Raw genomic sequence first — 14,228 nt, 5'->3', positions numbered from 1 at the left:
CCGACAATCTTTCATAGGCTACCCTCATTGACAGTTGCTCTCCATCTTCCAGCTTTAAGACCAATCGATTGGTTAATGGTTGTGTGACGTCCACCAGAACTCTAATATGTGCAAAGGAGCCAATACATTCCCCTATTTCATTCGTTTCCACTTCTTCCACCTTACCAATTTCCCCGCTATCTACTGTACAATCTCCTTATCCATGCACATGATGGGCATGTTGTGAATTTACACCCAAAAAGAGGTGTGAGTGAAAGCTTGCTTTTTGATATCCCTAACACCAATTAGTTCTGCTAGTATCATTAGCGATTTGTCAAAGTGCCATGGCCCCCTGTAAATTTTTTTTTTCACTTTCTGAAGCAAACTTAAAGACAAAGATGTTGTCCCTAAGCTCTCCACTTTCAACTCCTTCGTAGATCTCCAAGCTAGCATAGCTGCCTTAAGTCCTTCACGGGGCACACTACAAGCATGAAGAATTTTCCCAACCAAGCAGTGTGCAACTAATTTTCCCCTTTTGTCTTTATTCTTCCTGCAAAATTAATCATATTTTCCTCATTTGATTTCAAGGTTATAGCTTTACACCTACGTATGAGTTCATCATCATCAATCTCTCACTTTTTAAAGCTAAAGCTTGCTATTTAATATTGTTACCTTCCCAACCAACCAACTTTACTTTGTATATTTTCCTAAACTTCGATAACCCCTGAGCAAACCCTATGTTATTACTATTAAAAGATTCCACCCAGCCACACCCAACCTATGAGTGACAATCTGGATCCACTAGAAATCCTCGTAAACTTCCCGTCTAGGTTCCTCTCAGAGAGAGGGTTTAGAGGAAGACTAATGCTTAGATTATTAGCAAAATGGCACACCAAAATTAACCATATATAATATATTCGCATGCAAAGGCATAACAGTCCATTGATAATGGGCATCAGGGATGTTTGGGGATTTGGATGACACTTATTGTTGAAGATCATCCTTCTGATCAAGCATCTCAAACAGACCTAATGCCACCACCAGTTCAGGAACACTCAACAAAACCATCTTTAGCATCTTGGTTTACATTTGATGACATTCCTTGTCACAAATGGTCTGCCAGACTCCAAGAATTTGCTGCATGGATTGATCTCCAAGGTACCAAACCTAATGCTCAACCCCTAGCCGTTCTTCGTGAATTCATGGCCCGATCCACGGGTTCTCTACGAGACTGGCTAGAAAGCTTAAGAGAATACAGACAGATCCAATTCATGGAATCCCCAATTGGAACTGCCCTCAATATTATTCATGAACAATTCATCGGTGAAAAAACTGCTTCCACTGATGCAGACAGGAAAGACTATCACCATATGAAGTGCTGTTCTCTCAAAAGGCACCTTCTAGATGCTCATTACAAAAGAATGAGTATTCTGTTTTACAAGTTGAATGGATTCAATGAGCCATCTCTTAAACATGTCTTCATAGCCTCTCTTCCTTCTGAATTACAACCAGATCTTCAAAGAAAACTTACAGCCACTAATCTGAGCATAGCTGATATATGGCCATGCTATCTCTTGAAAAAATCCGTGAGCAAAAAGAATTCTTCAAAGATCTCATAGAAGACAAAAAATCCTTTTCTCAGGCTTGTCACAAACCTTATCTCAAAATCGAGTGTAAGGATGAAAAGAAATGTGTTTGTCCAACCACCAAGAAACGGCATTTCCAGAAACACTTCCACAAGAAATCATCCTCCAAAAAACCCTTTTGGTATTTCAAAAAGAAAGATATTTCTCAGTACCGAAAGAAAAAATCCAACTGTTGTTTCTTCTGCAAGAAACGTGGTCACTTTGCCCGAAATTGTCCCCATAAATCTGCCAAAGCTGTTCATCTTATCCAACATCTTCAACATTCTTCTCTGTTATCTGAGAATGAGGATGTCGAATCAAATTTTTCAGAACAGTCAGCTCAAGATGACCAAACTGCTTTCCTTATAGCAGAATCCTCTGATTCTGAAGATATTTCCGTCATCTCTACAGTTCAAACTGTCAACTATGTTTCCTCCATGCCTAGACCTTCTCTCAAGATGTCCATCCTTCCTTATAAATTCCATAAACCTGTTCCTGTTATCGGGTTTATTGACATTGGTGCAGACACCAGTATGATTGATCCTTCTGTTCTTCCATCAGACTGTTGGGAACACCATTCCAAACTTTTCAGAGTAGTTAATGGTGAAACTTTTGAAACAACTTTGATTACCAAAAAACCCACTAACCTTTTCATCTTTGCTCGATTTTGACTTCCATGAGGAAGATGAACCCAAATTGGTTATAGTGGAACCTTTCTTTTTTAGTTGTCATTCCACTTTCACGGCCATGTGAACCATGTCTTCCAACTCAACATAGTGCTGCAAGTCAACCACATTAGCAATATCTTGATTTAAACCATGTAAAAATCTTGCCATAGTGGCCTCTCGTTCTTCTTCAATGTTGGCTCAAATCATGATTATTTCCATCTCCTTGTGGTAATCTTCCACACTTCTAGAACCTTGTGTAAGACTTTGAAGCCTTTGGTGCAGCTCCCTATAATAATGACTAGGAACAAATCTCCTCCTCATGATGGCCTTCATCTCCTCCCAAGTGTTTATAGGCCTTTCACGATTTCGTCTCCTACTCAAAACAAGTTGATCCCACCAAATAATAGCATAATCAGTAAATTCAACAGCAGCTAGTTTTACCTTTTTCTCCTCAGAGTAGTTGTGGCAATCAAATACTAGCTCCACCTTTTTTTCCCACTCCAAATAAACTTCCGGATCATTTTTACCTTGAAAAGAAGGAATTTTCAGTTTGATACTCCCCAAATCATGATCTATATGTCAACAGTGGCCTGGTCATCAAAATCATCTATGTCATCGCCATCTTCTTCTCCCATGACAGCATGCCCTTGATTACCTCTTACATTAGGAGCTATTGGTTGTTGCCCCCTTTGTAGATTGGCTATGGCAGTGTCTTGCCTCTCCAATTTGTCACGAATCTCTCTAAACATTAGATTCATGTGCTCAAATTGTTGTTGCATGGCTTTGAGCATGATTGATTGGTCTATAGAGTCTTGATCTTTTGACATATTTGTGATCTGAAAAGAATGTTAGCAAAAAGACATCACAATACTCCCTCAGGTGTTTCACTCAATTTGATGTCACTTAACTCTCGTGTTTAACACACAAATTGGCTTTTACCCTCTAATCATCTCACAAACTTTTGCCTTTTACCACACTTAATTCTCTCTTTCAGTTCTTTATTGAACTAAATAAACAAAATCAAGAAAAAAAAACCCAAGTGGCACACCAAATATGACAATCCAGCACACTAACAAAGAAAAGAAATTAAGAGGACACAAAGAATGAAAAGGAAATTGAAGAAAGGAAAGCAAGCAAGCAAGGCAACACAATTGATATGTGTGTAAACTATGCCAAGGAAAATGAATAACTAAAATTCAATTTGATGAAAGTAGAAATACTTGAATCCTTTTGTAATCTTTTTTTTGTACGTTTTTCTCTTTTTTTATTTTGATAATCAAAATAAATAAGACATTCAAACCTGATTAGAAACTAGCTCTGATACCAAATGATGCGAATCTCACAATGAAACTTTGAAACCCACACTTAATTTGTAGTTTCAACTTCCCAAGAAAGTTCTAAACAGATTTATGATAAACAAAACTTTGACCCAATGCTTAAGAAAACATGAACCAAAGGTATAGAGAATGATATTAACGCCACACTCAAAAAATAAATGAGAAGGTGAGTGATAAGTCTAAATTTAGAATGCCACAAGAATGCAAATTCTTGATAAGTTCACTAGTTCTCAAAAGAACCAAAGAAAGAATAATCTTTCAAATTCAAATAACATTAATCTCTAATATTATTACATAGCAAGGTTACTAAATTTAAATAGGCTAAAAGAAACTCAGGATCCTAAAAATACAAATGGAAACATTGGAACAACCCTCCAAGTAGGTTTGTCAAAGGATGTTTCAAAAGTCTTCACCAACCCACCATAATTAATGCTATCTTTGACAAAATTAATGCTAGCCTACTACAATTAATGCTGTCATTGAAAAACTTAATGTTACCCACCATCATTAATGGTAGACTTACCTTACACATTGACAAACTTGAAAAAAAACAAACAAATAAAGTTGAAAAACAAAGGAGTCATTGAAAATCCCAAGTCTGAACAAGTTGTAATGAATTGGTCATAACTCCTTCTAGAGAACTCCAAATCTAGCTCTGTAAAATTTATTGGAAAGCTAGCTTAATTATCTTTCCAACGGTACATTACTTCTAGCTCAATCAATATAGTTTTTATTTCGAATTTGACCTTTCTGCATTTGATACAAATTGTGTATTTGGCTGCCCAATAACTTGAATAACGCCCACAATGCCTTGTCTTCTCTTCAAACCCAATTCATGATGTCTTGCATCTTGAATTGCATTTTCAATCCATATTTTCTCAATTAATCCATTTAAAGCAACTTGCATCTTTTTGGCTCTTGCTCTTGTAATTGGGCCTCCATGAATGTGCAAAGGATCACTTGAAGTTTTAATGGTATTCCCTTGATGGTTCTCATCAAGTTGACTATGTTGTGTCTTGATAGAATGTGTGAACAAAAAGACTTCTTCAAAGATCTCATTGAAAACAGACAACCTTTTACCTCAGCTTGTAAAAAACCATACCTCAAAATCTAGTGTAAAGATGATAAAAAATGCACTTGTCCAACCAAAAAGAAAGGTCATTTCCAAAAGCATCCTCACAGATCTTCCCAAAAAGGCAAAAACCCTTACAAATACTTCAGAAAGAAAGATCCATCTCAGTTCAGAAAATAGAAACATAACTGTTGTTTCATTTGCAAAAAATTAGGTCATTTTCCTAGAAATTGTTCAAACAAGTCTACCAAAGTTGTTCGTCTCATTGAACATCTACAAAAATCTTCCATGCTTTCTGATCAAGAAGATGTTGAGTCCAATTTCTCTAAACAAATAGAATATGATGATCATACAGCCTTCATCCTCACAGTGTCAACAGATGATTCTGAGATAGATGAAATTTATGTTATTTTTACTGTTCAAGAAGTTAATCAGGTCAATTCTAAGCCTACTGCTCCTTCAGCAAAAATTTCAGTCCTTCCTTCCAAGTTTCATAAACCTATTCCTATTATTGGTTTCCTTGATACTGGTGAACAACGCAGTATGCTCAACCCTACAGTCCTTCCTACTTCTTGTTGGGAAAGTCATACTGAATTTTTCAAAGCAGCCAATGGTGAAATCTTTAAAACTTCACTGATTACCAAAAAACCCATTGGGATTCAGTTTTTTCCAAATTGTGTCATATGGTAAAAAATCGTTGGTTTAGATTTACCAGACAAAGATCTTCTCATAGGATTTGATATCCTTCATCTGGTAAAAAATCTTCACATCACACTAATTGGAATCAAGTTTAAACAAATTGTTTTGCCTTACACATCTCCTCTTTATGCTTCTATCATCCAAAAACTTCTTCCGTTCAGTTCTGAAAACCATTCTCAGTTCAGTCATCGGAAAAATGACAAGTTTTTCATTCAACTCCCCTTCAAGTTAAATGAAGATATCAATCCCTAAAAAGCAACCCATCTAGGAATTCCACCTTCTGACCTCCTTTTAGCCAAACAAGAATGTGATCAATTGCTTCAACAAGGTCTCATTGAGCCCACAACTTCAGATTGGGCATGTCAAGCCTTTTATGTTGAAAAAATGTCTGAATTAGTTCGAGGAAAAAAGAGATTGGTAATTAATTATCAGCCTCTAAATGCTTTTCTCCGAGATGAAAAATTTCCTCTTCCAAAAATCCAGTCCTTGTTTGTCCATCTCCAAGGTGTAAAAATCTTTTCCAAGTTCGATCTTAAAGCTGGTTTTTGACAACTTGGCATTTCACCCTCTAATAGACCTAAAACGGCCTTCTGTATTCCCAATGTCCATTATCAATGGATAGTGATGCCTTTTGGTCTCAAAGTTTCTCCTTCCTTGTTCCAAAAAGCAATGGTCAAAATATTCTCTCCCATCCTACATCATGCTATGGTGTATATTGATGACATTTTGCTATTTTCTACCAACCATCAGACCCATCAACAATTGCTTTCGGATTTCTTTGACATTGTCCAAGCACATGGCATAATGCTTTCTGAAAAGAAAAGTAGCATTGGAAAGTAATCTATTGACTTTTTAGGCATGGTGTTAAAACATGGTCACTACCATCTAGGACCATATATTGTAGAAGAATTGGCAAAGTTTCTAGCTACAGATCTCAATAAAAAGCAAATTCAACAGTTCCTTGGAATCGTGAATTATTTGAGAGATTTTATTCCCAAAGTTGCGGTCCACACCAGCAAGTTGTCACACATGCTAAAGAAACAACCCCCACCATGGGGCCCTGAACAGACAATAGCTGTCAAGCAACTCAAAAAGATTTCTCAGTCACCACCGCCACTCAAAATTCCCACAACTGGACATAGAATTCTCCAGACCGACGCCAGTGATGAATACTAGAGTGCCATTCTTCTAGAAAAGATTGGAGAAACAAAGTCCTATTGCGCCCATGTAAGTGGACAATTCAAAGATGCAGAGAAGAATTATCATGTTATTTACAAAGGATTTTAGTAGTTAAGTATGGGATCAAGAAATTTGAATTCCATCTGATCAGTCACAACTTCCTTATCAAAATAGACAACTCCTCTTTCCAAAAAATCCTTGACTTCAGGAACAAATTGCTCCCAGACAAGTAATTACTCAGCTTAAAAGCTTGGTTAGCCAAATATGACTTCACAGTCCAGCACATAAAAGGTGATAAAAATCTTATCCCTGATTTCCTCACCCGTCCAACTATAAATAAGCCTACCCTCATCACTTCCGTCCAGGTCATACCCATCATAGCCATGAACTGATCTCTTTCAAAGCTTTAACCCAAAAGACATTTCCCCTCAATCTCTCTTTCAGTTCAACCTTCCAAATCCAAGATTTTGCCAAAAAATTCCTTTTCAAGTATTTCATGAATGTCTACCAAACCCAACCACTCCATCTTCCATCCCTTCACCTAGAACACTTGTTTCTTACAAGATTCACTCTCAATCCAAACCTAGCCATTTCAAAAGATGAATTATGGTATATATGGTGTCTCATAGTCCTGTATGTCACTAAACTTGTTCTCCCTGTTCAACCTACCCTCAGGCACATCACAACTCCTGATCATGCTCCATCCCTCCTCTGGACATTACTTGAATGGTTTTCACCACTCACATGGTGGCGTAAACAACTTCAGAATATTTTACTCCATCATCAGTTAAACAGACTTCCTGACCAAGAAGCAGATCTATTTACCTCAGTTTTCATCATTCACAGGCCATATTTTCAACATCCAGTCACTAAAGACTATTGGACTCAGGACCATGCATATGAATTGAAAACATTTCCACATCCATTTCCACTCAGTCCTTAATTTGTCACACATCTATCGGACCATCTCACTCCCTTGAGTTCTTACCAAAAATTTGATAAAATACTCCAGGATCAAGTTCCAGTCCAAAGGGTATTCTCGTCAGAGAAGAATGCACTGACTACACGAATGTTCTTTTTCAAGATGCTCAAGACCCTTGGGAAGACTTTCACTCACTTCTCCCATCTCAAGAGTCTCTGTGTTTGCCTCCTGAGCCGGTCTCTCAGCTAGCCACAGATGCCGCAGAAAAAGATGAGCTTGATGAAGATTATCTGATCTACCAAGAGATTCGTAAAGCTCGAAAGCAATATGAAAAAGAGACAGGAGACATATCTCCATCCAGATTTCCCTCCACTCCATAAAGCTTCTAGCTTTTCACATGGCTACAGAAGCTTTCCGTGATTTTCGGCTTTAATAAAGATAGCAGGGGTCCTGTCCTATCTAAAGTGTGTTTTTTTTTTTTCACGTGTGTGCTTTTTCTTTTATCTTTTTTCGTTTGCTCAAAGATAAGGGTCATGTCTTATCTTTTATTTTCCAGAGGCTCTATATAAGAGCTCTTCACCCTTTATATTAAGCAGAACATCTTCAATAAAAAATCTTGAAAGTTTGTTCATAATCTTCTTATGTCTCTCTAAATCATTTTCTTCTTCTAGGTAGCGAGTTAACACTTGAGCCATTATTCTAAGAGCGATCATCTCTATCTCTATACTGAGTATGCTCTACACTTGCCTTTGAGTAAGGATCTTGTGCATCAGAAAAGTCCTGATTTATTTTCAAACCAGTTTACCAAAACTATTCTCTCACAACGTTCACCTTCTTCAAGAGTATAGGAAATGACTTGTTCTTGGGTGGTATCGTGGGCAATGGTTTTCTCCCACTGGTTTGATATCTAAAGGATTAGGGTATATCGGCTGGAAACCCGAACTTGCGGACTACTAGTCCAAAGAATAGTCTCAGTTGTTATAGTTCTGGTATAACAACACCATGTACTCTGACCCTGACTGGTTTACCAAAACTATTCTCTCACAACGTTCACCCTCTTCAAGATTCTAGGAAATGACTTGAATGAAGAACTTGTCATTTTTCCAGAGAGGTAAAGGATGATTGAACAATTTTCAGGATAGAAAGGAAGAAATTTTTGAGTGATGGGTACATAAAGGGGGGCTGTATCTGAAAGGGTATACAAATGAAGAACATCTGTATAAGGCAAAAACATTTATTTGAACTTGATTCTAGTTGTGTGATGTGGAGATTTTTTACCAGATGAAAGATATCAAATCCTATGAAAAGATCTTTGTCTGGTAAATCTGAACCAATGATTTTTTACCATATGATACAATTTAGAAAAAAACTGAATCCCAATAGGTTTTTTGGTAATCAATGAAGTTTTGAATACTTCTCCATTAACTGCTTTGAAGAATTTAGTATGATTTTCCCAATAGGAGGAAGGAAGAACTGTAGGATTGAGCATACTGTGTTGTGCACCAATATCAAGAAAACTAATAACATGGATAGGTTTATGAAACTTGGAAGGGAGGACTGAAATCTTAACTGAAGGGACAATAGGTTTAGAATGGACCTGGTTGATGTTTTGAACAGTAGAAATAATAGAAATTTCATCTCCCTCAAAATCTTCCAATTGACTATGTTATGTCTTGACAGATTATGTGAACAGAAAGATTTCTTCAAAGACCTCATTGAAAACAGACAACCTTTTGCTTTAGCCTGTAAAAAACCATACCTAAAAATCCAGTGCAAAGATAACAAAAAATGCACATGTTTGACTAAGAAGAAGAGTCATTTCCAAAAGCACCCTCACAGATCTTCCAAAAAAGGCAAAAACCTTACAGGTACTTCAAGAAGAAAGATCCATCTCAGTTCAGGAAAAAGAAGCATAACCGCTGTTTCATCTGTAAAAAATAGTGGTTTTTGCCTAAAATTGCTCAAACAAGTCTACCAAAGCTGTTCGCCTCATTCAACATCTACAACAATCTTCAATGCTTTCTGATCAGGACAACGTTGAGTCCAATTTTTTTTAAACAGACAAAATATGATGATCATATAGCATTCATCTGTGGTTTAATTCTCCTTAAATCCACAAGTTTTACCTATTCCTTTTCCTTTAAAAAAGAAATCCAACCTCCTCTTAAAATCTTTCATTTTTTTTTCATTATTTGTCTTGGAAGTCTAAAACAAGTTTTACCCCATTGGTGAAAATTTTGCCCAAAATCAAATCTCGACTTTCGTACACATTGCCTTCTTACTCTTAAAATTAAATTCTCCTTAGCTGTCATCTTTGTGAATTGCTTCTGAAATCCTGATATTGGTTTGATTAGTTTGATAAGAACCGAGTGAGGGTTACTAAGAGTGGAAAAAGGCAAGAGAGTGTGAGCTTATTAGAGGGTAAAAGCCAATAATTTGAGTGAAACACAAGTGGAAATTGAGTGAGTCATTTTTCTTGAGTGAAACACGTAAAGGAGTGAGGTGAGGTCCTTCCACATTATTTCCAACAATCTTTTGCAGATAATAGCTATATCTCACAACCTAGAACAAAACACAAATGAAGAGGATCAATCCGTAACTACTTAGAATTTACATGAGAAGGATGATGAGGGTTGAATTAGAGCTCATCCCCGAGCATTTGGATCAGGCGGAGAACACACGTCCAGGGCAGCCACAACTTGTTCCCCAAGCACGTAGGAGAGAAAGAGCTCCAGTTAGAGGAGAGATTGATGACTATTATAAGGATGAGTATGATGGACAAGGTAGGAGAGATGGGCATTAGGGATACAAAAGGCATACCCGTGGGTAGCTATAGGAGAGATGGACAAGGTAGGAGAGATAGGAATAAAGATGATGGATTGAGTGGCATAAAGATGAAGATTCCATCTTTTCAAGGAAAATTTGACCCAGAAGCATACCTTCAATGGGAGAAGAAAATGGAGTTCATATTTGACTGCCACAATTATTCAGAGGCAAAAAAAATTAAAATTGGCTGTGATTGAGTTTTCTAACTATGCTATTACTTGGTGGGATCAGCTTGTTATAAGCATGAGGTGAAATAGGGAACGTCCAATTGAGACATGGGATGAAATGAAATCATTGATGAGAAAGCATTTTGTACCTAACCACTATTATCGAGACTTGTACCAAAAATTACAACGTCTTACACAGGGTAGCCAAAGCGTTGAGGATTATTATAAAGAAATGGAGATTGCCATGATTGGAGCAAATGTGGAGGAGGATAGAGAAGCTACCATGGCACGATTCTTAAATGGACTTAATCAGGAGATTGTAAATAAGGTTGGGTTGCAACATTATTTGGAGATTGAGGAAATAGTCCACAAAACCATCAAGATTGAGCATCAACTCAAGAGGGGTAACACTCGTGTAGCCCCAAGCTCGAGTTCCACTGCTTGGAAGCTGAGCTATGTGACACAAGGTAACACCGTAACTCCTACTATTAAGAATCGTGACATTAAGTGTTTTAAATGTCAAGGTAGGGGGCATATCGCAAGTGAATGTGTGAATCAAAGAGTTATGATATTGCGCGACAACGGTGAGATTGTAACTGAAGATGAGACGGAAGAGAATGAAATACCATCATTAGAGGATGTCGAAGATGAATAGTATATAGCCCCTGGGGAATTGACTTTAGTAGCGAGGAGAGCTTTGAGTGTGCAAGTAAAGGAAGACAAAGTAGCGCAACAGGAAAACATTTTCCATACTAGGTGTTATGTTCAAGACAAAGTATGTAGTATGATTATTGATGGAGAAAGTTGTACTAATGTTGCTAGTACTATCATGGTAGAGAAGTTAGGGCTTCCGACACTTAAACACCCACGCCCATACAAACTACAGTGGTTAAATGACAGTGGACAAGTAGGTACTAGTGACTTTTCGGATTGGCAAGTATGAAGATAAGGTGCTTTGTGATGTAGTGCCAATGCAGGTTGGACACTTGTTACTTGGGCGGTCTTGGTTAGCAATTCGACAGATGTATGAAACATGATGGCTTCACCGACAAATATTCATTTATATTTAATCAACGCAACATCACTCTTGTTCCATTGACACCAAAGCAGGTTTATGGAGACCAAGTGAGCCTACAGAGAGACAGTGAAATTCAAAAAGAGGCCGAGGAAAATGTGAGAGAAAAACCAAAGAAAAATACGACCATTGAGTGAAAATTAGATGGAAAACAAAAGAATTTCTACGCGAGAGCGAGTGAGATAAAAAAAATGTTGTTTTTACATTAGCCGATGATTGTACTTTTGTACAAAGAGGCATTTTTAAACACTAACGAATTTGACCCTACTTTGTCTAGTTCTATTACTTTTCTTTTGCAGGAGTATGAGGATGTCTTTCCTGAGGAAACACCACATGGTTTACCTCCAATCCATGGGATTGAGCATCATATTGATTTTGGGCCCAATGTAGCCATTCCAAATAGACCAGCCTATAGGAGCAATCTAGAGGAGACCAAGGAACTCCAAAGGCAGGTTAATGAATTAATGAATTAATGGAAAAAAGGGTACGTGAGAGAAAACATGAGTCCATGTGCAGTTCCTGTTTTATTACTTCCTAAGAAGGATGGGACGTGGAGGATGTGTGTTGACTATCGAGCCATCAACAACATAACGGTAAAGTATCGACATCCCATTCCTAGGCTAGATGACATGCTTGATGAATTACATGGGTCTTGTGTATTTTCCAAAATTGATTTGAAAAGTGGATATCATCATATTAGAATGAAAGAAGGAGATGAATGGAAAACTGCTTTAAAAGAAAAATATGGATTGTATGAATGGTTAGTCATGCCTTTTGATCTAACTAATGCCCTGAGCACTTTTATGAGACTTATGAATCATGTCTTGCAAGCTTTTATTGGCAAGTTTGTTGTTGTTTATTTTGATGATATCCTCATTTATAGCAAAAACATAAACGATCATCTAGTAAATTTGAAATCTGTTTTAGATGTGCTTAGAAAAGAAAAGTTGTTTGCTAACCTGAAGAAGTGTACTTTTTGTGCCAACAAACTTGTGTTTCTAGGATTTGTTGTGAGTGCATAGGGTATATAGGTTGATGAGGAAAAGGTACGTGCAATCCAAGAGTGGCCGAGTCCCACAAGTGTAAGTAATGTGAGAAGCTTTCATGGGCTTGCTAGTTTCTATCGATGATTTGTGAAAGACTTTAGCACATTAGTCGCACCACTTACTGAAGTAATAAAAAAAGATGTTGGATTCAAGTGGGGAGGAGCGCTATGCATTTTAAATAATCAAGCAAAAGCTGACTAATGCTCCTTTACTGTCTTTGCCTAACTTTAATAAAACATTTGAAATTGAATGCGATGCCTCATGTATTGGTATTGGTGCAGTCCTAATGCAGGAAGGATGACCAATTGCTTACTTTAGTGAAAAGTTGAGTGGGGCAGCCTTAAACTACCATACTTACGATAAGGAGTCGTATGCATTGATTTGAGCGTTAGAAACGTGGCAGCACTACCTATGGCCTAAGGAGTTCGTGATTCACACCGATCATGAGTTCTTGAAACACCTTAAAGGCCAATACAAGCTGAACAAGAGGCATGCTCGATGGGTAGAATTCATTGGGACATTTCCATATGTCATTCGTTACAAGCAAGGTAAGGAAAACATTGTTGCAGATGCTGTTTCCTGCAGGTATGTCTTAATTTCAACACTTAATGCTAAATTACTTGGTTTTGAACATATTAAGGAATTGTATGTTGATGACCATGATTTTAGTGTTGACTACCAAGCTTGTGGAAAGACTGTAGTCGGTAAATAATTTAGGCATAATGGCTATTTATTTCGGGAGAATAAACTGTGTGCGCCTAACTGTTCTTTGAGAGATTTATTACTGAGAGAATCCCATGGAGGAGGGTTAGTAGGGCATTTTGGAGTTGTAATGACTCTAGCAATTTTTCAGGAACGCTTCTATTGGCCACATATGAAACGAGATGTTGAAAGACTTTGTGGTAGATGTGTCACTTGTAGGCAAGCCAAATTGAAAGTGCAACCTTATGGCTTATACACCCCTTTGCCAATACCTAGTGCACTTTGGACTGATATTTCGATGGATTTTGTACTAGGTTTACAGAGGTCTAGAAAAGGGAAAGACTCAATTTTTGTGGTTGTAGATAGATTTCAAAGATGGCACATTTTATTCCATGTCACAAAACAGATGATGCTTCTAATGTTGTTGACCTATTCTTTAGGGAGATTGTGAGGTTGCATGGTATGCCCAGGACAATTGTTTCTTATAGGGATGCTAAGTTTTTAAGTTACTTTTGGAAAACCTTATGGGCTAAGTTAGGAACTAAGTTGTTGTTTTCAACTACTTGTCACCCTCAAACTGATGGTCAAACATAAGTTGTGAATAGAACTTTATCTACTCTATTGCAAGCTATCATTAAAAAGAACATCAAAACTTGGGAAGATTGTTTACCACTTGTTGAGTTTGCTTATAATCGTTATGTTCATTCTACTACTAAGTATTTACCGTTTGAAATTGTTTATGGTTTTAATCCTTTAACCCCATTGGATTTAACTCCATTACCTGTTTCTGAGCATGTTAACTTAGATGGCAAGAAAAAGGTTGAAATTGTTAAACATATACATGAGAAGGCGAAGTTCAATATTGAGCGGAGAACTGAGCAATATGCTAAACAAGCCAATAAAGGGCGGTATAAGCTAGTCTTTGAATCCG

Source organism: Citrus clementina, unplaced genomic scaffold (genome assembly GCF_000493195.1).
Source record: "Citrus clementina cultivar Clemenules unplaced genomic scaffold, Citrus_clementina_v1.0 scaffold_2, whole genome shotgun sequence".
NCBI classification, from domain to species: Eukaryota; Viridiplantae; Streptophyta; class Magnoliopsida; order Sapindales; family Rutaceae; genus Citrus; species Citrus x clementina.
This window is presented reverse-complemented; position numbering follows the sequence as displayed.